The sequence below is a fragment of the Myxine glutinosa genome, chromosome 1 (assembly GCF_964187855.1).
Source record: "Myxine glutinosa chromosome 1, kmMyxGlut1.1, whole genome shotgun sequence".
In the NCBI taxonomy this organism is placed as follows: Eukaryota; Metazoa; Chordata; class Myxini; order Myxiniformes; family Myxinidae; genus Myxine; species Myxine glutinosa.
In genome coordinates, this window is record NC_136261.1 from 138526217 (window position 1) to 138552190 (window position 25974).

The 25974-nt window shown below is 36.1% G+C and overlaps 1 protein-coding gene across 2 annotated transcripts in view; it reads left to right on the top strand.

Moving 5' to 3' along the window:
* Positions 1 to 25974, top strand: part of NUP205 (nucleoporin 205) — a 273168-nt gene that overhangs the window by 104966 nt on the left and 142228 nt on the right. The gene's annotated exons all lie outside the window — the stretch shown is intronic.

A 25974-nucleotide genomic window follows, 5' to 3' on the forward strand; every position in this document is an offset into this window, starting at 1 on the left:
AGGAAACGAAAAAAAGAATACAACAACAACAACATGCATTTTAAAGGCCATTTTCCCTGCTAGAGCGGGGGTTAGCCTTGCGGTCCCCATGACAATCTTCTCCATTTTGCCCTATTTTCTGCATCTCTCCTTGTTAACCCCCTTGCCCGCATTTCTTCTTCCACCATCTTTAGCCAAGTCTTTCTCGGTCTTCCCCGTCCTCGACTTCCTTCCACATTCATTTCCATCACTCTTCTCAACCAGTCACTTTCATCCTTCCTCAACACATGACCAAACCATCTCAACCTGTTCCTCTTCACAGCATCAATCACAGGCTCTATTCCCATCATCTTTCGCAATTCATCATTTGTCTTCCTCTCTCAACGATACTCCGCACATCCGTATATACGTATATATATAGACGAAAAAAAGAATATATATATATATATATATATATATATATATATATATATATATATATATATATATACACAAAGAATTAAGTTAAGCACCCCTACACAACGAATTAAGGTAAGCACCCCCTAATATATATTCTTTGTGTATATGTATACATTGGCATATATTCTAAGGTACGTGAGATCAAATAATGATTGGTATGACATTAGCAATCATCCATTGATGAAATTGAGTGATCAAAGTGAAAAAAAGTGATTGGTTGAGTCAGTGATCCGATCACGTGGGTCCTACACACGTTATTGACGCAAAGATCGCTAGAGGTCTTCTCAGAACAATGACTGTACGTTAGAAAACATAAACGTCATCCACACTGTCCGTGATGGACCTATAGCTCCATACTTAAATTGAGGTGAAAATATGCCTAAAATTCCCAAAAAATTTCACCTTAAATTATTCAGAATAAAATATTGAAAACGGCATGATTGTTATGTTTTTATGTGACCATAATATCACTTCTCCAGAAAATATAGCAATATCATGGGTATATTACACTGTTTTGACGACAACAAACTTGTAATGTGCGAGGTTGTAAAAAAACGGGGGGGGTGCTTAACTTAATTCTTTGTGTATATATATATATATATATATATATATATATATATTGTTACAGATTTGGGAACCCCCCTTCACTTGTAAATATCCCCTTTTGTAATATAATCCCCTTTTATTAATTATTAAATATCGCACCCTAGGCCATCGCAACACGCAGCCAATCTTAGAATCATCTTGCTAATTATTTCCTATTCTATGTTTAATTAAGGCTCTGTATCCACTAGATTGACACCACGTTGCATTAACAAATAAGGATAGCTCCCCTTCAATGATTCCATACCCCAGCAAACTCTCTCTCTCTCTGCAAAGCAGCTCGACAAGCGTGGGGTGCGTGCCCTCTCAACTGGCCTGGGTTGCCATTTTGAACATGTGCTCCGTGCTCTGTTTGAACAAGAAGGGCGGGGTCGCCGAGAATAGGCGTGACCGTGGCTCGCCACGAGGGCGGAGCTGTTCAGCTCCATTGCCTAATAAGGCTACCAACAGAGCACGGGGACGGGACCCAAACGGCCGAGGGCGTGTCACGACCCCGCTTAATATATGCGTTGGGAAGATCACGCAAGAAGAGAGAAGGTTTGAGACCAGCAGAGGGGACGAGCGCGCAGCAGAAAGAGATCGTGCCTTACCTGCGAGGGGAAATCCCAGTATTATACCCAGAGAGGGAGAGTCGTGGTGTCGACGCAACCACGTTGGTTCCAGCGGTTGTCGGGTTCGCTCCAAACCAACGGCGCGAGGTCGGAACGGAACCTCGACGGCTGAACGAGCCGAACCGGTCGCTTTTGCCAGCCGAACGGACCTTCTCCTGCCATTCCTGTCATCATCCCCGTGTGAGTCTGTCTTTGTTTGTTCTGTCCTGGGTATAAGTAAGACTGTATAGATAAGGCTGCCCTGTGTCTTTTTACATCCATCTATCTTTGTACAGCTTTGATCTTTCTTTTCCTCTGGTGTTTGTTATAATAAATGTGTGTTCCTTCTCCAAGCTTTGGTTTCGTCTCCATCCAGTTGCTTTAGTCTTTTCTTTCCAGTGGTCTACGTGGCACGATTAAAACCGCTATAATCGGGTTAGTAATTGTTAACGGCCTGGGTCGTGACTCGCTTCGCTCGGCGTGTCCATTACCGTCGCGACTTGGGCGGGGCTGTCTCCTCGCTGGTTGGGAGGTCACGGTAAGCAGGTATTTGGGGGGTCTTTTTTTTGGGTCTCTGGCCCGATTACCCTGGTCGTGGCTGACCACCAGTGACGTCACAGACCCCCAGGATCGGTGACGGCCAGTATAACGGACAAGGGGTTAACCCCCCTTGGCAAGGGGAGCGCCGTCGTCCCAGATCCATAACGATACATTTATATATTGTTACGGTAGAACATACCGTACCCTCCGGCGGTGTACCACTTTCTTCTTTTCCTGGATGGAAATTTAGATGGCCGAGCAACCGTTGGTACCCGCCGGGGCTAATGCTAATTTGTTACGGCCGATCGCTACTCTGGGTGTGAGCAATGGCGGACCAATGGAAGGAAAGACATTCACGGACAGAGAGAAAAGGAAATGTTTAACGATTTCATTTACTTACAAGTATGTACAGTGAAATTTGTCAAAAGGAAAGAAAAAAGGGCAAGAAGCAGAAACTTAGCTTATTCTACGCCTTAGTACGATCACTACGAATAAACACAACAAGGCGCCAGCACACATTCACGGGGGAGGAGAAAACGAACGTTGCGAGCCTGTTGCAAAATGGTTACAAGGTTACCTGATGCTTACCCTCGCGAAGACCTTTGTCTTGGTGTCGCCACCGAGCAGCACGAGCAGGTAATGGCGATTCCAGCACAAACACACGCAGGTGAGAAGTGTCGGGAACCATGCCGAGCGAGTGCGTCGGGAACCGTGCAGAGCGAGTGCGTCGGGAACCGTGCAGAGCGAGTGCGTCGGGAACCGTGCAGAGCGAGTGCGTCGGGAACCGTGCAGAGCGAGTGCGTCGGGAACCGTGCAGAGCGATTACTGAGTGCATCATTCCATTCTTCATTCAAGAACAACAACATGTGCAAAGGAGCTCTGAAAGTGAAGAGCAATGATCTTCAAAATTAGTAAAATATAGAGATCAATGTCAGAAAAGTTTTGGGCAACAACATCACAAAAGATTTGAACAACAATATACCAATATAACAGGTAATAAATAAGTTCAACAAGTACCCTCTCGCAGTTGCTGTCCTCTTTCCTCTCTTTTGCCATTCACAAAATCACAAGCTGGTCAAACACTTGGAATGTGTTTCAATCGAGACAAATCTCACACTCTCACTATCTCTCTCCTCAAGGACCGTCTGGCAAACTCTTCCATCTACTTTCTGAACAACCTTCTTGAGGAAGTTCAGTCATTCAAACTCTTGGATCCTCACTATCGGCCATGGTCTTTCTTGGGCAAACCACATTTCAAAAGTTGACCTCCAAAGCCTGTCAGTCGCCAGCTGGTAATCCTCCGTCGTACAAAGTCCTTCCTTGGCACACCTGAACTCCTCTCTACCTACAAGCTTGATGGAGTAATGCTCCTTCCCCCTGGCTCCATGCTTCACATCTTGCTCATCTTGACACTCTGGAAACCAAGGCCATCAAGATTCTTGGAATCTCCCACGATGAAGCTGAGACGATAGGCCTATCACTTCACCATCACAGACAGGGCAGTAGCCTCTGACAACTCCCACCTCCTTTTTGGTCTTGCTCCCTCTGCCCTCTCCGTGGTTTGTGCCCCCAACCCTGCCCCCAGGTTTCTGCAGGGTGCACGCAGTCCACCATCATCCCTCTTCTGATTAAACTCCCAAAATCCAGGATCACTGTTCACCGCCACTCATTCATTCCTCTTTTTTTCTCACCTGTGGAACCAACTTTCATGTTCTTTTCAATTTTATTCTTTCCTCTATGTCTTCAAGACAGTTGTTCACCACCATCTCATATCATCCTCCATCCAAAATCACTATCTTTTCTACATCCATTAATCCCTTCCTCCCTACCCCCTACCACCAAGCTCACCTCCTTCAAGCTCACCTCCTTCCAAATTCCCAGCTTTTCCTTCTGAGAGTTTGCTGCTGTATCCATATTGTCTACCTCATGCGTTCTCCTCTACCCCTCATTTTTGCCCACATCCCTCATTTGTCCAAGACACTATTTTATCCTTCAACCCTGCTATTGGTGTTTTCCTAATGGTTAGGGTGGTTGGCTTGGGATCCTAAGGTCCTGAGTTTGAATCCCGTTCAGCTGTAAAATTAATACCAGGTGGGGTTGATTCGGCCTGTCATCCTTCTGAGGTCGGCAAAATGAGTACGAGGGTACTGGGTCCTCTCTCAAGGAGGTTGGTGGCAGGATTTGCACTCTGGCCGCCGTAAAAACACCTCATTCCATAGCACACACAGTGGCGTGTCAGGATTGTGCTGAGGAGTCGTCCAAGGACGCAGCGACGTGCTGATTCAGCATATTAGCAGAGAACAAATATACAGCATATTAGCAGAGAACAAATATACAGCATATTAGCAGAGAACATATACAGCATATTAGCAGAGAACAAATATACAGCATATTAGCAGAGAACAAATATACAGCATACTAGCATAGAACAAATAAACAATTGGAGATAAAAAAGAAATCATCGAATCATTTTGTTTAACAAATTTTAATTTTTGACTCGGCAAAGTAGCCACCTTTTGCAGATATAACCGCCGAACACACTCGTGGCATTCTTTATAAAAAAAAATAAAAATTTTTGGTTGCACTTAACTTGTAGGTTGCTTTGCTTTCACCCTTCTGTCCAGTTCATCACAAACCAGCTCGATGGGGTTTAAGTCTGGAGACTGTGCTGGCCATTCCATGATTTGAAGCCTACCGTCTTTTTCTTTTCCTCTTTCTTTCTTTTCCCTGTTTGAAGCCTGTTCTTTTCCAATATTTGATTTGTAAATTATCTGTATGGTGTACCTATTCATCGGTTACTAAACCACCAAAATTGTACATATTCTGTATTTGGTTTTAAAATCTTTCTTATATCATAAACATCATCAATCATCAGTGTTATTGTAATCATCACCATCTTCCCCTTGTGAAGAAGTGAAGTGAAGTGAAGATGGCCCAGTGCATACCACCACTTGACCACCAGCAGCACCCAGAGGGATCAATTGTGAACATAGTTACTGGAAGGGTACAAGCATCTTCAACAGTTAATGTTCAAAAATCAATTGAAATCGGGAGCAAACAATCCGGGGAATTTACAGAGGCTTTACCTCGAGGCTTTCATCACAAGATTGAAAGAAGGATAACTTCAATGGCAGACACGAAGAAGTCTGTAAATATCGGCACACAGAAGGTTTTTGATACAAACCTAATATACAGTCGTGTCATGTGTCTGCTGGCCAGTGGCCAGTAATAGGGATATAGACTGACCATCTGATGTCCCATGAATTGGCTCCATTGCCGACTCTGGTGATATGCGGATATCCACATCTAAATCCATCTTGAAAAGAGATATGAAAATTGAGGTGTCATCAAGAGTAGCCCATGAAGAAATAGAAGTCACTGTCATTGATGGGTGTGCCCTTCTCTGGATACCTGATTGGCCTGCTGTTGGAAATGTGCAGACTTACATTGATGCCTTCAAGCACAAAATAGCAGAGAAGCTCTCCAAATGTGATGTCTATCTAGTCTTTGATAGATACAATGAATTCAGCACCAAAGATTCAACACGATTAGCATGGGGTACTGGCAGAGTGTATCAGTTGACACCCTCAACAGAAATCCCCGCACAGACAGCAGTATTGACTGTTACAGGCAATAAGAAGCAGCTCATCAAACTGATATGCGAGGACTTGCAAAGAGATGAAGATTTTGTTCAGAACCATACACAGGAGCACACACTTTTGATAACAGGACAGGAGGAAACTATCGAGATTAGGAAGGGCATTGTCATAGAAAGACGAGATCTGTATACCAGTCATGAGGAAGCTAACAATATTATAGTGCAGCAGGCATTTATGGCAGCTTCAGAGGGGGCATCCGGTGTAGCTGTGGTGGCTGATGATACAGATGTGTGGGCCCTTCTGTTGCACCACTATCTGGAGCAGAATCTTGACATCCCAATTATAATGCAATCTCCTATACATGGAAGAAGTGTCATAGACGCAACCGCTGCCCAATATGCAGACCTCATTCCAAACCTGCTTGCAGGACACTCCTTATCTGGATGTGATACTGGAGCAGGATGCTTTGGCATCGGGAAGAAGAAGATGTTGAACACTATAAAACAACACTCACTGAGTCTTCTTGGAGAAATTCAGGCCCCTTGGCCTGAAGTAGTGAAGCAGGCAACTCAATTCGCTGTTGCTACTTATGGTCAGAAAAGCTGCCATACTCTCTGTGAGGCTACAGCAAAGGTATGGATGATCAGAATAGGCAAGGGGAGCAGCACAATGCTAAAACTCTGTTCACTCCCACCAACTGATGCTGCTTTCCAGGAAAATCTGAAAAGAGCACACCTACAAACTTTCTTGTGGAAGAATGCCTTGAGGTCTGAGCCTCAGAAGTTAGACCCGTTAGAGTATGGATGGAGCAAAGATGGGGATATGCTCTGCCCAACTACAGTTCCTGCAGGAAGTCAACTGGTCCCCGAGTACATCCAAAAGATCATCAGTTGTGGCTGCTCCAGTGACACACCATGTGAAAGTATTCGATGTGGATGCAACAAAGCAGGAATGACTTGCTCAGTCTTCTGTGCCTGTCAGCAACAGGACGCAGCATCAGTATGTCACAGCAGAGTGAATACTATATCACCTGATAGTGATGATGAAACAAGTGACGAAGGGGAAGATGGTGATGATTACAATAACACTGATGATTGATGATGTTTATGATATAAGAAAGATTTTAAAACCAAATACAGAATATGTACAATTTTGGTGGTGTAGTAACCTATGAATAGGTACACCATATACAGATCATTTACGTAACCAGATTTGATGTAATCTTTGAACATAAAATCATGAAGAACTCAATAAATATTATGTCGTCTAGCATTTCTTCATTCAGTATTGAGCTCATGAGACCTTATAACAAGACATTAGACGTTATAACAATGGATACAGGTTCAGTATAATGAGAAATATATCAATGTATAAACAATGCTGTGTTGTACACGTTTGACCCAGATAGTTGACCTTTGACGTTGACCTATGACTTTGACCTTTGACCCACGAATAGGTATGGTCAAGATACACCCATATGCAAAAAATCAAGACCCTAGCTTGAATGCTTGTAAAGATATAAGGGTATTTCTATTTTCCCCACCCCCCTAAACCAGTGTTTTGCGTCCCGATAGCCGCAATTGTATAAAGCCTGTTATATGAAAATGCTCAATGATGGGAGAATGCCATCATGCAGTTTCATAGAGTACAATACCTATATAACATGAAAACACTGAGAAAAAAAACTTTGGAACCACTTTCCAGGTTCATCTCCTGGCCCCCTGACTATATTGAGTGTAGATTGATGAGGGAAAAAAATGAATTTAAACTATTTCAGCATAAGGCTGCAACATAACAAAATGTGAAAAAAGTGAAGGGGTCTGAATACTTTCTGAATGGTGTGTGTGTGTGTGTGTGTGTGTGTGTGTGTGTGTGTGTGTGTGTGTGTGTGTGTGTGTGTGTGTGTGTGTGTGTGTGTGTGTGTGTGTGTGTGTGTGTGTGTGTGTGTGTGTGTATATATACATACACACATATACACACATATATATACACATGCACACACACACACATATACACACATATATATACACACACACATATACACACATATACATACACACACACTCAGTATATATATACTCAGTATATATATATATATATATATATATATATATATATATATATATATATATATATGTATGTATGTATATGTATATGTATATGTATATATATATATATATATATATATACATATACATATACATGTTGGATCGAGACTTAGAACTTGGGACTCAGAAGACTCAGAGGAAAGGAGCAACGGATATATTTATTAGAACTCGAGTACACAAGCTTGAGGACAGCAAAAGTTGTATTGAAACTCACAAGGAAGGACCAACAGTACAACAAGATGCTCTGAAATAGTTCAATTAACATTGCTTTATATAAGGAAAATCAGGGGTGGAGTTAGCTCACAAGATACAGAGACAGAATGGGCTCATTGGTCCTCCCACCATAGTCCCATCCTGTTGTTCAGTTAATTAAAGGAAGTTCATCCAAGGCCAGTCATGGGTTAGCTCAGATAAGGAGATGGTCAGCATTATGTGGCAACATGTTTACAACTTTCTGTATAGAAAGCTTGCTTGGGAAAGTACAAAGGGAGTGGACACTCATAAAACTGTCAACTTGCAGGATATTGGTAAAGTCTTAGAGGGAGGCAGAGAGATAACAGTTGTCTCCAAGGCCAGAGAAGGGGAACTAGAGATTGTGCCCACACAGACCAGAGCTCACAGGAAAAGAACTCCTTATTAGGATATTACACATCCTCAATGCACAAGAAAGAACCAAGTATTATAAAAAGAGTACAGCAGTCAGTCAAAACAAAACGTATAATTGGTTATACTTGGTAATTGGTAAAGCAGCAAGGATATACAAAGGGGGAGGGGCATTACAGCTCCCTACATACATACATACATACATATATATACTCAGTATATATATATATTACGTGCCCCTCCCCGACCCCCTGGTCACGGTGTACCGAGGAGTCACGGTAGAAAAATGTGTTACTCTGTGTGTCAAAGATCCATGGAGAAGCCACCCCAATTGTTACTCACAAACAAATATTGTATTGAGATCACACAAGAATAACGGTGCAACAACAATAGTAATCAAAAGTACAATCAATATGTCCTATGATGGTACCATCAGTTCTGCAATATATAACTCACTGTGCTCCAAGTGAGTGTAACAATAACATTCCCCAATGTCTCTTATTCCCGGCTCCAAGACGAAGTTGATTCGCTCAAGCGATCGCCAGAACGATGTCCAAACGACCAGAATCCCATGCGGATGGCCAGGGCAGTCACACAGCCGAAGCTGCACACAGGCGCCCCCAAGGCGACTGGGAAATGCAAAGGCGCCCTACAGGCGACCGAGAGATCACACCCTCGGGCATGGACGAATTAGCCCTCAAAAATCCGCGTCACACACACGCCCCAGATCGACGTCTGAATGCGGTGAGAATTCGAAAAGAAACGAAACCGCGAGCGAAGCACAAATCCCGCGCGAGTCAAAACGGCCGACGACCCGGTCTCGTGGCGCACGGCACAGCGATGGTTCTCTCCTGAATCGATCGCAAAACCTGACATGCAGGTTGACTGGTCACAGCGACGACAACTCTGTCATAGGAATTCCTCTCCCGGAAACCCGAAAGTTCGCCAGTGATTCTGGCTCGCCAACGTTCGCTTCAGAACCCAGAGCAACTCGGCTTTCTTGTCCGACTCATTCGCTCCGCCCTCTTTCTCTCCTCCTCTTCTTCTTCTTCCGGGTCCCGATCCGGCTTCCTGTCTCTTTTTAACATTAACGCTTTTATCCTTTGCAAACAGTTCATGAACAATAAACCTTTTGAAGACAATAATAGTACATAGAATCAGAAATATTTCAAGTGGAGGAAAACCACAACAACGGAAGTGACGAATCCGTAACAATATATATATATATATATATATATATATATATATATATATATATATATATATATATATATATATGATATATATATGATATATATATGATATATATATGATATATATATGATATATATATGATATATATATGATATATATATGATATATATATGATATATATATGATATATATATGATATATATATGATATATATATGATATATATATGATATATATATGATATATATATGATATATATATATGATATATATATGATATATATATATATATATGATATATATATATATGACATATATATATGATATATATATATATATATATATATGTATATATATATATATATATATATATGTATATATGTATATATATATATATATATATATGTATATGTATATATATATATATATATATATATATATATATATATATATATATATATATGTATATATATATATGTGTATATATATATAAGTAGTGTAATAATGTTGCTTCTGGGACACCTCCGTTTAACATGGGAAATCCCTATCTAATGTCATTTACCCCCTTGTCTTTTTCAAAAATCATAAACACCTCTATTTCTCCCACCCTCATCTTTATGAACCTTTTGTCTGTAGTACCTATCCTTAATGTTGTTCATTAGACCACTCAAACACTACAAATATTTGTTTTCTCTTATAGACCTATCATCCTTCTTCTACATATCATCTGGCAGATTAATCTTTGACCCATTCACTTCCATATTAATTCTTTCCCTCCCTCATTGCCCCTAAACACCTATATTTCTCTCACCCTGTTCTTTACGAACCTTCTAACCTTTTGACATGTTATCCTTATTCATTAGACCACTTAAACACCTGTGATCCTTCTGACCTCATGGACCTTTTAACCTTTTACTCTTAATATCATCTGGTGAATATAACCCACTCAAACAACGACCCTACAAATATTTGTTTATGCGTGGGAAATAATTTAATTCTCTTGCCACTCTCTTCACCATCTAATATATTAACAAAAAAGATGATTGAGTTTGGTTCTTTATTAAGATATTTTAACTGAGCTAAGATAAAATGGTAAACCTCCCTCAATGTTCTTGTTTGAGCACCTCCAGTGCCACATACCATTTTTAAATTAAAGTATATATTTTCCTGACAACCATCAAAGTTTTCCGTCCACTCAAAAATATTTCCATCTTTTTTACCCAATTCACCGGTATTTAAATTAATTCTCTTATTTGTTTTGTGAATTTTTTTACCAGTTGCCTTTTCAATTATACCTATTTGATATTTTTCACATTCATTATGTTTTCCATTTATATACCAAGGTTGATTACACCTCCACTCTTTAGTCTGGTTGATACTTGGTTCTATCATTTATATAATAGTAAAAAAGGCGGCGGTAGCCCGTTAAAATCCCCAACCCCCCCTTTTTAACTTATCACTTATATATATCTTATCACTTATGTATATCTTATCACTTATATATATCTTATCACTTATATATATCTTATCACTTATATATATCTTATCACTTATATACTTATATAACCATAAGGGAGACTATCAATTCCATTTTCTAAAATAAACCTCTTATCATCAAAAGCCCCCAATGCTTTCTTATTCACCTCTTCTGAATATAATTGATGTTTATAACTTCTTATTCCATTAATCTTTCTAAACTCTTCTTTCTTTGTTGTTAAACAGTTATAATAATCCTTAAAGTTTATTGTTTCTTTAATGACATTTTTCTTTACACCTTTTAATTTCTTATCAGTTTTTTCAACGTTATTCACAATGTATTTATAAGCATAAGCCTTAGACCTCAATCCCACAAATTCACTCATGACATTTCCTCCTAATTCATCCTTGAACTTTCCAATCACCTTTTTATTTTTAGAAGAGAACAACTCACTCTCTGGACTGTAATTACTCGTGTCATAGATATTAATGTCTCTTTTCATGTCTGAATAAACATCGTTGGTATTAATTTTCAAAATAAAACTATCTGTATCCATATAAAGTAGATTAACATCATTTTGATATTTCTTCCTCAAGTTATTATAAAAGTAATCATACATTAATGACTTTGATAAATCAAGAATTGTTGTCCCAATATAAATAGGTTTGTTCATTTCAATACTCTCTTTAATCAAATGGATCGCACAAAAGTTCTCAGTAAAGACCTCAGCTCGAGTAAAACTCGGTCTATTAATTAATTTTGATGCTTGTTCCCAAGATGTTGATAATCTGATATTTTGTCTTTTCCTCACATTCTCCATAGTCTTACCAAAGACCGCATTATTCATCAATTTATAAAAGTGTTTCTCAAAATCTGTTTTTGACTCTGTTCTTCTTTGTGTATTAAAATCAATGTACCCCTTTAACCAATGACTTTGATTGAACTTTAGAACCCTATGGATCTTCTCTACTCTTAGACCTTTTGATAAATATTGTCGCAAATTTCTTTGGTGTAGAACATAATTTTTCTTGTTATATAATGTAGTAAGTAATTTTTCTGTTGATTCACCTATATCAAACGATCGTTGATAATCACTCAACCATTCTTTCTTTGGACTTTCTTTCTCACAAGCAAATGGGAGATCTTTGTGTAGGTTATGGAGTTCCTCTGGATATTTTAAATCAATTTCAAAATAATAACCAACTTTTTCTTCATCCAATTCTTTTTGTGTAGAGATACATACATCTTGTAAAACGTTTTTGTAGTCTTTTTCCTTTACCCATCTAAGTTTTCCATAAGGAAGAGCCTGAGACATTGCCCAGCCATACAGGTTGTTTGCGTCATAGTACATCAAGTAAGAACTCTCTTTCGTTGGATCATAATTTGGAAGATATTTGTTATTTGCTTTTGCGTATCTACTCGAGCAGACTTGTGAAATTCCACCTCTTTTTGCCTTTTCAATCATCAAAAGCATATCAACATCGGTTATCAAATCCAAATCTTGTTTTGTCATTTTCAACATCGCACTCCAGGCCAATCCAGGTGCTGTGTAGTAGTGAGCAGGATCCAATCCATATCCAGTGCGACAAACAGATCTAAAGGCTTCAAATACATCGGCCAATAAAAGCACATCAGTTTTGAGATACAAATCGTGATACTCGCCAAGATTCCTGATGTTATATTTTTCCCAAACATTTTGTGCGTGTACATAATCTTTATCAGATATATTACTGTTGTTTAATTTGTTATAGAAATTTTCTTTTGAAGGAAGTTGTGTTTCATTGAATCTCTCAAATGAGTCCATATAGTCATAGGGGTAAATTCCCTTTTGTGTTAGAAAATCTTTATCTAAAAAATACTCTGAAAGACATGGAAACTCTTTTAGATTTTGAACCAAGTTAACCAATGGACTTGCCATGAATTTAAATGTATCAAGAAATCTGATATGAGTAATAGGAGATGTGTGAATTGTTTTTGTGAATGAAATGTATTTCTGATCCGTGTTTGGAATTGCTGAGATACTTCCAGAAGTCTTTGAGAGTTCCTTGATAAATAGATGTGTATCATAATGAGCGTTGTTATGAAGAAAGACAGGAATGAAAGAGGGGAGTTGATAATTAATATTACAACTTTGATGAGCCAGACCTCTATATTTACCAGTGAGATGACAATGGTCTCTAACCTTTAGACCTTTACCAATTTTCTCCTCACAAATATGACAGACATTGTTTTTTATAAATTCCCTTTTTTCTTTACTTGTTAAGGACATTGGTTTATTGGTTTCTCTCATTATCTTGGTTAATCGAACACAGTCTTTTTCTAGTCGTTTCACAAACTCCTCTGGGGTATTTGAGCCTCTATACATCTCTAACTTGTTATATTTATCACCAACGGATGATTTGATATAATAACAAAAACCACAAGGAGTATGTTTTTGATATTTATTTGTGTATGATTCTTTTGGATCTGGAGAAGCAGTATCAATTTTTTCTAAAATACTTTCAAAATCAGCATATATAACAAATGGATGTTTGATCTTTTTATTTTCATCTTTGAATGTGATCTTTGAGCCTTCTTTAGGCATATTGATTACCGTTGATTTATGTTCGCCACAATAATTTGAATGTTTATCTAATCTTTCTTGTGAATTGAAGAAGTTAAGACAACGCAAACAAATATATATTTTATTTGTTCTCTTACAGACTTGTGGTTTTATTAATTTAGCAATATCTTTGATGTATGTATAATGTGAATTTTCGTCTGAATTAAAATATAGAAGATTAATATGAGTTTGTTTACAATTGTCAGAAAGCTTTAAAACCTGAATGTTGTTTGTTTCTGTTAGACCATAAACATTAACTGATAAATTATTCATCTTTTCAAATTTAGGAATATCATTTAAAGTCATCGGAAACTTTAGATCTTTCGTATTTAATGTATTCTCATATTTTTTATAATGAGATACTCTTTCATCATGAAAATGTGGAGGATGTAAGTGTGCTAAAATAGACCAGAGAAAACATTTATTGTCTTTATTTTTGATATTGATAACTGCTTTTCTATTTTTGATAACACTGGGTAAATCAATGTAAGAAGAAGCTTTTAGAGGATCTGATTTAAGAATATGAATGTCTATGTAAATAATTTTTCCTATATTGAATCCACTTCCTACGATTGAATTATCCACATCTTGCTCTTGTTTAATAAGTTCATCATAGACTCCTGATGTTTTAAAATCTTGATATGAAGATATAAAGTGTGGCTCAGTTCTCATGTATGGTGCATCTATAACTCCTTCATCCTTTGTCATTTCTAATTTTACTCCCATATAAAATTTAAGTGGTTTCATTTCCTTTAGTGTTTTTTCAATCAACGTTTGAACAGCAGGTTTAACTATTTCTACAGCATCAACTATAGACTCTGGTTCAGGAGGTTTGAAGTTAAAGACTCTTATTTTAATATGTCCTTTGAATGCTCCATCAGAGTTTTTAGTTGTGATAAAATTTGATAAATGTAGATTTGTTTTAAGATGTATTTTGAAGCCTTTCTTGAGGATATTTTTATTACATGTAGAACAGTGTTTTGTTTCAGGTGGAAGAGGGGAAAGTTTGTTTAAAATGTTGTATGTATGTTTTGCGGTGAGAATATGTTGTTTATAATATTTTACTTCCTTCTCGCAAGTATCACAATAAACCATATTTATAGCGTGAGAAAACGTGGTGTTTTATATATATCACTGTGCTTAAAATAAAACACTTTTGAGCTTTACAGCTCCGTTTTATATATATCGCTGTGCTTAAACTAAAACACTTTTTCACTCAGAATCATCTAAGTCATAACTATCACATGAATACTCAGAATCATACTCAGAGTCATCAATAAAGCTACTCTCATAACTATCATTTGAGCACAAACTATTAGTATCATAACTATCATCTGTGTTCAATGAAATACTATCATCACCATCGTCCGAGTTCAATGAAATACTATCATCACTATCGTCCGAGTTCAATGAAATAGTAAAATCTTCACTGCTGTAATGACTCATATTTAATTAGCAGAAAAAACCTTTCCATCTATACCAATATACTTTCTTTCATTAACGGATTCAATCTCTACATTTTTAATATCAAAAGTTATCTTTAAATAATCTCTAACTATCATAGAACGAAATGACATTTCACCAGAAATATTAACATCATTCATTTTACTTAGATCTACACCCTTTGGATTATTAAAGAAAATACAAATGTCTCCTCTAGAATTATTAATGGTCTTATCATTCTTTTTCAAAGTATCGTGGTCAATCACTTTTTCAAGCTTTGAATAAATTGCCAGGAGTAGAGGAGAAACTTTTGTTAGATTTACTTTAATGGATGTCTTTCCAGGTATAGTTAGAGCTCTTCCTTTAAATGAAATAGAGGGGCTCATGTTATTTTCCATAACTGGTTTTACCCAAAAATTTCCATATTTATCTTTGTTCAATTTAACATCTTTGACATATTTTTCTATATCTTCCACCGAAGTAGAGATTGATTGAAATTTGTCTTTTGTGCTTTGAAACATTGTATTTATTAATGAATAAACTTGCGTTTAGTTTAAGTAAAAATTTACTATATAAATATGATAAGTTCTGAAGGATATTTAGAATTTCCAGACTCTCCATATGATAAATTAGAGAATTGTCCAGCTTGTGATAGAATAGGGCTTAATAATGAGGGTTCATATAAACAATGTTTATTCTGTGATTATATTCTAATTAATGATAATAAGAAATATAAAAAAACATATAACTCTTTTAAATTAGAACCAAAAATGAATTACTTTACAAGATTAATAAGAGAGATGAATGTTAAGCATTATGGTGATAATACACCATTTCTTACAAGGAAAGAGACTCTTTGTATTGAGGAAATGTATAAGGGTTTAATGATATTTATTATTCAAAATAATTTTAATGGAAATGTTAATACAAGATACTATATAAATAAAATAATGAATTATTTTGAAATTAAACCCGAACTCAGGATAAAATATAGAGTTTCTAAAATAGCTCAAAAAAAGTTAGATGACTTGTTTTCCAAATATATAAATGAATGATTTTTTACCCGTTTGGGAAAATAAGATAAAGTTTAATAACCATAAAAACATTCCAAATTCATTGAGATGTCTAATAGTTGGTTCAAGCGGATGTGGGAAAACCTGTTTACTTTTAAAGATGCTCCTTGGTCCTAATTTTTTAGATTATGATAATTTAATAATTTTTACAAAGTCAAGTTTTCAACCCGAGTATCAACTACTCTCACAGGGTTTTAATGCAGGTCTTAAAAAGGAAGACATTATCGGTTTATTTAAACTTCAAAACAAACTGAATGATTATAATATTGAAGATATAATACAATTATTTTGTGATACACAGAAATCAAAATCGAAACCCATAACTTGTATTCTCAGTGATAATACGGATGATATACCTTCACCTCAAGATTTAGATAAATCAAAAAAGAACCTCGTCATCTTTGATGATTGTGTTAATGAGAGAAACCAAACAGTAATGGATAGCTACTATACAAGAGGGAGACATTCTTCTTGTAATTGTATATATCTTAGTCAATCATATTTTCAACTCCCTCGACGCTCAATAAGAAACAATGCCAATACTTTTATTTTATTTAAGTTAAATTCAATAGATGTAAATAATTTTTGGAGAGATAATTGCTCTACGTTATGTAGTAAAAAAGAATTTGAAAATTATATGAAACACACGATTGGAAAATATAAATATATTGTTGTGAAACAAGATGAGATACTAAATGATATTTTTCAATAAATAAATACAGAAAATGAATACCGAAGAAAGAGAAAGAAAGTTTAAGGAACATCAACAATTAGTTTCAAAAGTTGTTAAACAACAGGAAGAGATAAAGAAGAAACGGAGACAGAAACTAACTGGTGAAGAAGCCTTTGAAAGAAAACAAGAGAAATTCTTTAAACCACTTTTGAAAACTCAACACTCACCTACAGTTCCCACGGTAGAATTTACTCCGAAAAAACTTCAAATGCTCAAAGATTTTAGTCAGATAACAAAACAAGAACTTGGTGAATTAGAATATGATGACGAGGGATTATTTCGGAAACTTGAGCAGGTAAATCAACCCCCTAATTATGTTGTGGAAGCTCTTCAAAACAATGAATATTCGGCGGGTTCAAAAACCAGAGCAGGTCTCATTCCAACAGAAGAACCAGCAGTGTTTCATCTTGTGGAAGAAAAGGTATTGATATTTAATGATGAATTGATGTTCTTGAGTTCTACTCAACCAAATGTTAAATTAACTCCAAGATTAATGTTTCTTCTAACAAACCCCGGATTCAGCGGTTCAAAATATTTTGAGGAACCACTTGATATGGAAAGAGAGGAAGATAGGGTATATATTGAGTTGTTAAATGCACTTGATTATGGAGTTTCTGTTGCTGGTAAAAGTAAGAAGAATGAGAAGGAGAAACATATTATTGATGCTTTAAGTAAACTTGGTTCAGGTGTTAGTTTTCTTCCAAATGACCCATCACAATTAGTTAATAGGCTATTATTGTTGTTAGGTAGTAAGAAGGCTGGAAACAACAATTGTTTTAATGAATCCTCAGCCATTTTAGATCAGTTGATGAATATGAAAATAATTAATAAATGTCAATACAAAGATATTTTATTAGATATTAAATAAGATGAGAAGCACAATTCTTAGTTTTAATTTCACAACGAGCGATTACACAGCTTCATTCCCTTACCCACTACAACTTGACCCCCTTACCTCATATGAGGCATCTTTGTTGTCAATGGAAACTTACAATACCCTTTTTAATATCACAGAGAAAAACAACAAGTTTAGTTATAATCCAGGCACTGCCTACAAAACTATAACTGTTTCACCTGGAGCTTACGAGATTTCTCAAATATCTTCAGAAGTCTCTCGCCTTATGAAAGAAAAAGGTGATGAACCAAAAAATATTGTAATAGATATTCAAAAACACACTTCAAAATCAACTATTAAACTTAAAAATAATTATAAAGTTGATTTCACGATTGAAAATTCGTTTAGAGAGCTATTGGGTTTCTCTTCAAAAAAGATTGAAAATAACGGGACGTTTTACAGTGATAATGTTATCCAAATATCCTCCGGTATAAATTCAGTATTAATTCATTGTGATTTGATTGATGGTGCTTATAACGATGGAATAAGAACAAATACAATATTTTCATTCAGTGCATACTCAACCCCGATTGGTTATAAATTTAATATGGAACCAAAAAATCTTGTCTATTTACCTGTGTCAGGAAAAACCATATACAGAGTAAATTTTAGGATAACCGACCAAGATAATCGTATGATATCCTTTAATGATGAAATTATATCCATCAGAATTCACCTACGTGAAGTTTTTCAATAAATAAATAATGGTTATTGTGAGAAAACACGAGTTGGGAAAATATAAAATAATTACAGGGGAGGACATGTTCCTTTCACCAGACTATACAAGGTATGTGGGTAGAGGATACTATAAACCTAAGAGACAACGAGGTGTAGGTCATCAATTTCGAAATAAAGGAGATGGGATAATTGATACTCTAATGGGTATTGGTTCAACCATCCTTAAACATAAAGACCTAATTGGTTCAACTGCTTCTGCCGTGGGCTCCGTTGCGGGTGCTATAAAGAGTATAAAAGATGCTCAAAAGGAGTCTCATAAATTACAAGCAATCAAAGAAATAAAAAAAGGTAAAACTCAACTATCTTCACAAGAACGACAAAAAATCATTAAAATACTTGGGTCAGGGTTTCAACAATTTTAATGCTATATAAATACAAGTATGGAAGCGATTGATAGTATCTATGATTTGGATGATACGATTATCATTTCAAACTCCACTAAAAAGGAAGACTATTTTAAGGTAAATGCTATAACAGGAACAGACTGGAATTCAAACGGAACAAAAAGTTTTGAAATAAATAATCAACAAACTTACTTGAATATAGCTGATAGTTTCTTGCTGTGTAAATTTAAATTCACTAAGGCTGCGAATAATACTAATGCTACACTCGTAAATGATTTCTTCTGGAAAATGTTTGACAGTGTCCGCCTGTATATTGGAACACAAGAGGTTGAAGCGGTTGATTATGTCTCTGCTACATCTGAAATGATGAAATTTACACTATATTCGTTTAGTGATAGAATGGGTAAGGGAGCTGTTGAAGGTTTTATTCCTGATATGTCAACGGGTACAAACGCAGACCCTGGTTATAGTCAAAGGAAGTCAATGTATAATGATGAAACAAAAGCAGTGAATAGTTTTACCGTAGCAGTACCTCTTAAAGGTATATTTGGATTTTGCGATTATGATAAAGTTTTGTATGGTCTTAAAATTAGATTTCAACTACAAAGGAATGATAATGTAAATAGGTTGCTTTTTGGGGATGAAAATGCTTTTGGAGACAACAATAAATTTGTTATTAATGATTTGTGTTGGTATATCAGTGAATATACTCCTAATCTTAAAACGGAAGAGATGTTAAATAGAAGACTTAACTCAAAGAAACCGCTAAATGTATCATACCTTAAAAGAAGATGTCAACACGTTAAACTGGAACACACTACCTACACTTGGAATTTGGGTGTTCTTCAAGGAAAGCCACGATACCTCTGGCTCATTTTTAAAAAACCAGATGGAGAGGACGGTACTAATAAGAATAATGCGCTGAGTGATAATGCTAAGGTGAAACAACTTCGGGTTTCTCTTGATGGCACATTTTATCCGCGAGATAGATTGGAAATTGATTGGGAAAAAAATGATTATGCGGAAGCCTACAAGTCCTACCAAAAGGTGTGTGAAAGTAATGGTAATAATGATCCTATTTTGGATATGGTTGCATTTAAAGGTTTATATACAATCTACGCAATTGACCTGAGTTCTCAAAAGGAAACTATAAAGTCTAATCGAGTGGATACTTCTCTATACATTGAAAGAGGGGAGAATGAAGAAGTTGATGCTTATTGTTTGCTTTTGGAGGAAACAGAATTACAGATTAATACAGATAATGGTGTTATGATTAATATCACATAGGTTTTTTCTCATAAATAAATGGTTGGGGTATATGTTAATCAAATCAATCTTAATAAATTAACATCTTGTATTCAAAATCAAAAGCCTTGTATTATTAATGTTAATACAATTCAAAGAAAAGGAGCTGTAAGAATTGATGTTTTACTCACACACACACAAGTAAAAACACTAAATGATGTTGGATCACTTAAAATTAAAATGACGAAACCTATGTTAAAGAAATATTCAATAGACGAGTCAAGAGGAGGATTTCTCCCGTTTCTAATTCCTTTATTTGCTGGTTTAAGTGCGGCGGGAGCATTGACTGGTGGTATTTCAGCAGCGGTAAAAACTGCTAACGAAAGGAAGGCACAACTAAAAGCTCAAAAAGAATTGGAAAGACATAACAAGGAGTTGGAGAAACAAATTAGTGGAAGTGGTGTAATTGTAGATTTTGCTCAAAAACTTGAAAGTCTACCTGATAAAGCTAGATTGTTGGTTGGTGATATGCTTTCCTCTATCGCTCAAGCGGGTGTTAAACTAACTAAACGGGGTAATGGATTGTATCTTTCTCATAAATAAATGGATAAATGGTTTAAACAATTTGGAAAGAATACAACGTCAAATATAGAACTAGCCAAGTATTGTAAAACACTAAAAATTGATAATGTGGTAATCTGTATGAGAGATGAATTAATACATATAAATAAGAATACAAAGAATATTATTATGAATTTAGACACACAGAATGGTTCTCATTGGGTTTGTATTCATAATAGTCAGGATAAATATTATTTTGATAGTTATGGTATGCCACCACCTGTTGAAGTAATACAATTCTTACAGAATGGTGTTTATCAAACATTTCAAGTTCAAGAAATTAATTCTAAATGTTGTGGTCAATTATGTTTATATGTATTATTTCAACTCAACAATAATGAAAAGTTTTATGATATCATTTTTAATCTAATATAAATGACTTATGTTGGAAAAGATGGTTCTATCTTTGGAAAATCCTCTCAGGATATTGATTTATCAAATTATTATACAAAGGCACAGGCTGAACGACAAAAATATAGTGTAAGTAAAAATATTAATATGAAGAATACTTATAAATTAATCAATTATCCAAACCCTACAGATGCGAATGACTTAATTAGATTAAGTGATTTATCACAATATATATTTTTAAAGAAAACAGCACGTTTTGTGAAAGAAGTAAAATTTACAACCACAACACCTGGTTATACTGACCATACACCTTTCCTCATTGAATTTAACTACCTGCTTACAATTGAATTTTATAAAGAAGGACATTTAGTTAATATGCGAATTAATAAATGGGGGTATGATATGCCTGATTTAGGGTATAATTGGTCTTTTTCAATAAACATAGAAGACCTACATGATTTAAATCAGTCTCGTAAAGAAGAATATTATCCACTTGGTGAAGATAAGGATTTATGTGGAAGTACAATTAGTAAACAACAAATACGTGATTTTAAGAAAATAAAAATATATGATAGTATAGCGATGGTTCGCATGACAAAGAAGGAAGGTAATGAGATAAGGATAGAAAGCCGAGGAATACAAACCGATTTGGTAGTGGGAAGATGGGGTGGTATTACCTGTCATAATATTAATCTCACATATATTTCTGATACATAAATGGCAGGAAGAAGACTACAAGAGAATTATAATTTTTGTATTCAAGGATACCTACAAGAAAAGGGTGCTCGGTATTACATACCTTATGATTTGGAGCATATACATGGGAATTTTGTCATAAAAAACTGGCCTTATACTGATATTGTTAAACCCACAAATAGAGACTTGTTTAAAATATTAAATAAAAATGAACTTCTCAAAGTTATGAAATATAAAACTCTTTTAGAAATCGTCAACAAATCTTATTGGTATCCTATTATGAGAAAAATAATTATAGATACAAGAATATCTCAAAATCCAGATGAGTATATGTATAATATTCTTTGGGGTTCAAACTCAAGGGTAGCAAGGGATGAGGAAGGAGTTGAAGAAGAGAAGGAGGAAAGAGAGAAAAAGGAGAAGGAGGAAAGGGAGAGGGAGGAGAAGGAGGAGAGGGAGAAAAAGGAGGAGAAGGAGGAGAGGGAGAAAAAGGAGAAGGAGGAAAGGGAGAAAAGGGAGAAGGAGGAAAGAGAGAAAAAGGAGAAGGAGGAAAGGGAGAGGGAGAAAATGGAGGAGGAGGAGAGGGAGCAAAGAGAGAGGGAGGAAAAATATAAAAAGATGGAAATCACTGAGATTCATAAAAGATTGAGTGTATTAAAGCAAATAAATCAATCTCAACGCACCGAAGAGGAAATTAAAGAATTAACAACTCTTATGAAGATAATGGTTTCAAAAATAAGAACGTCAATGTCTTCAATTTCAGAGATTTAAACGAGAAAGTGGTGAAGAAGAAGAAGAAGAAGAAGAAGGAAAAGATTATGTGATTGATGATGTTGGTGTCATTGACTTTAGTTAGTTTTTATTTGTAAATAAATGGAGGAGAGAGTGAAGGCATTCCTTAGGATTCTTTATGTTTTAAAAATAAAGATTGAAATGTATATGTTGAAAACCAAAAAGGTTTTGATACTCTGTCGGAATTTTTCTGATAAATAAATATGAGTTATTGTCTCAAATGTAAAAAGAAAACTAAATCTAAAAATATCTCTTATGTTAAAGCTAAAAATAATAGAGTTTATCAAAAAGGAATATGTCAAGTATGTGGCTCTAAAAAGTGCCAATTCATCTCTCCTAAAAGAGGAGGAGACATACAAAAGTTTCTGTCAGGAAGTAAATTTACAACAACTGGAATTCCAGGGGAATTACACCTTCCAGGGTATTCTTTCTGTGGTCCAGGAACAAACTTGGATAAAAGATTAGATGAGGCTGACAATCCTAAACCTTGGTCTAAACCTACAAATAGGGTTGACGAAGTGTGTATGAAGCATGATATTGCTTATGGGAAAACCACTACGTTGACTGAAAAACATAAAGCCGACAGCGAAATGTTGTATAATTTGTCTTTGATACAAAATCCAACGTTGAGAGAGAAAGTTGATAGGTTTATTGTGAGAAATTTGATAAATGCTAAATTGAAACTTGGTCTTGGTTATTCCTCAAAAAACTATTAGGCTCTAATGATGCCATCAAGACTGAGGAGCTTTTGGCTGAAGAATTACACAAACCTATAATCACAAAGTTTAAAAGAAGGAAGGTTTATTCTAAATACACTGACCACATATGGTCCGCTGATTTAATTGAATTGAATAATGACAGGGGATACAGGTATGCTTTAACCGTTATTGATTTGAGGAGTAGATTTGCCTGGGTTGTCCCTTTAAAAAATAAAAGGGGTGATACTTTAATGTTAGCCTTTAAGCTAATATTTGATCGGGATAAAAGGAAACCAAAGAAGTTATGGACTGATGAGGGAACAGAGTTCTATAACAAAATATTCATGAAATTTCTTAAGGGGAAGGGTATTAAATTATACAGCACCTTTAATGAAGGAAAGGCAGTTGTTATTGAGCGTTTTAATCGTACTTTAAAAGAGAAATTATATAAAAAATTCACACAACTCGGTTCTCAAAAATGGGTGTATTTAATTCAGGATATTGTAGATAATTACAATAATACAGTTCATTCATCAACACAATCAAAACCATCAGAAACATTTACAAAATTAGAATATGAAAAGGAGATTAATTTGAGAAAGCCCAAGTTTAAAGTTGGTGATATTGTAAGAATATACAAATGGAAAAGTCATTTTGAGAAAGGTTATACACAAAAATGGACTCGTGAATTATTTAAAATCATTGATGTAATGGATACAGTCCCTTGGACCTACAAATTATATGATTTAAATGGAGAAGAAATCTTGGGTTCATTTTACTCACAAGAATTACAAAAAACACAAGTAAGCAGATAATACCCTTGAAAATAATAAATAAATAAATAAAATGTAATGGGGATACGTTTTTAAATCTGTGAACCCCAAACACAGAATCCCACAACTTTTTAGTTGGGGCTTAACTTTTGTGTGTGTATAATGGGGATACGTTTTTAAATCTGTGAACCCCAAACACAGAATCCCACAACTTTTTAGTTGGGGCTTAACTTTTGTGTGTGTATAATGGGGATACGTTTTTAAATCTGTGAACCCCAAACACAGAATCCCACAACTTTTTAGTTGGGGCTTAACTTTTGTGTGTGTATAATGGGGATACGTTTTTAAATCTGTGAACCCCAAACACAGAATCCCACAACTTTTTAGTTGGGGCTTAACTTTTGTGTGTGTGTGTATGTGCGAGTGAGTCATAATAATATACAAACCCTAACCCAACCCAAGCCCTAACCCAACCCCATCCCTAACCCAAACCCATCCCTAACCCAACCCATCCCTAACCCAACCCCATCCCTAACCCAACCCCATCCCTAACCCAACCCCATCCCTAACCCAACCCCATCCCTAACCCAACCCCATCCCTAACCCAACCCCAACCCTAACCCAACCCCATCCCTAACCCAACCCCATCCCTAACCCAACCCATCCCTAACCCTCACATTCAAAATCCCAACCCTAACCCAATCCCATCCCTAACCCAACCCCAACCCTAACCCTCACATTCAAAATCCCAACCCTAACCCAACCCATCCCTAACCCAACCCCATCCCTAACCCAACCCCATCCCTAACCCAACCCCAACCCTAACCCTCACATTCAAAATCCCAACCCTAACCCAACCCCATCCCTAACCCTCACATTCAAAATCCCAACCCTAACCCAACCCCATCCCTAACCCTCACATTCAAAATCCCACCCAAACCCTAACATAATCTTTCTTTTCTTCTTTTTTAAATACGTATTTCTTTTTTTTTTTTTCCTCTTCCTCCAATTCTGTCTTTCAAGGCTTTTAAGTTTGAAGAAGTAGAAATGGGAAGAAAGAATTTTCCAGCATTTTCTTCCTCGAACTTTCTTGATATTGCTTAAATCAAGCGTCATTAAATAAAGAACATTGTTCATTGCTTTAGAATCCAAAGAGTCTCCAAGAGGAACCCCACAGGTAGAGTCTCCAAAATAAAACCAACTTTCCAAGTTCCCAAGGTATAACCACATTCCTGTTGAGCCTCCAAGATAGGTATCACATTCCGAGTCATCAAAACAAAACCCCCATTCCGAGTCTCCAAAACGAAACCAGTTTTCAAAGTCTCCAAGGTAAAACTCTTTTCCTAATTTTATGAAATTTAGTGAGTCTCCAAGGTAGGCTCCACAGTTAGAACCATCTAGGCAGACCTCATAATTAGTTTTTCCCAAATTTAGTGAGTCTCCAAGGTAGGCTCCACAGTTAGAACCATCTAGGCAAACCTCATAATTTGTTTTTCCCAAATTTAGTGAGTCTCCAAGGTAGGCTCCACAGTTAGAACCATCTAGGCAGACCTCATAATTTGTTTTTCCCAAATTTAGTGAGTCTCCAAGGTAGGCTCCACAGTTAGAACCATCTAGGCAGACCTCATAATTTGTTTTTCCCAAATTCAGTGAGTCTCCAAGGTAGGCTCCACAGTTAGAACCATCTAGGCAAACCTCATAATTTGTTTTTCCCAAATTTAGTGAGTCTCCAAGGTAGGCTCCACAGTTAGAACCATCTAGGCAGACCTCATAATTTGTTTTTCCCAAATTTAGTGAGTCTCCAAGGTAGGCTCCACAGT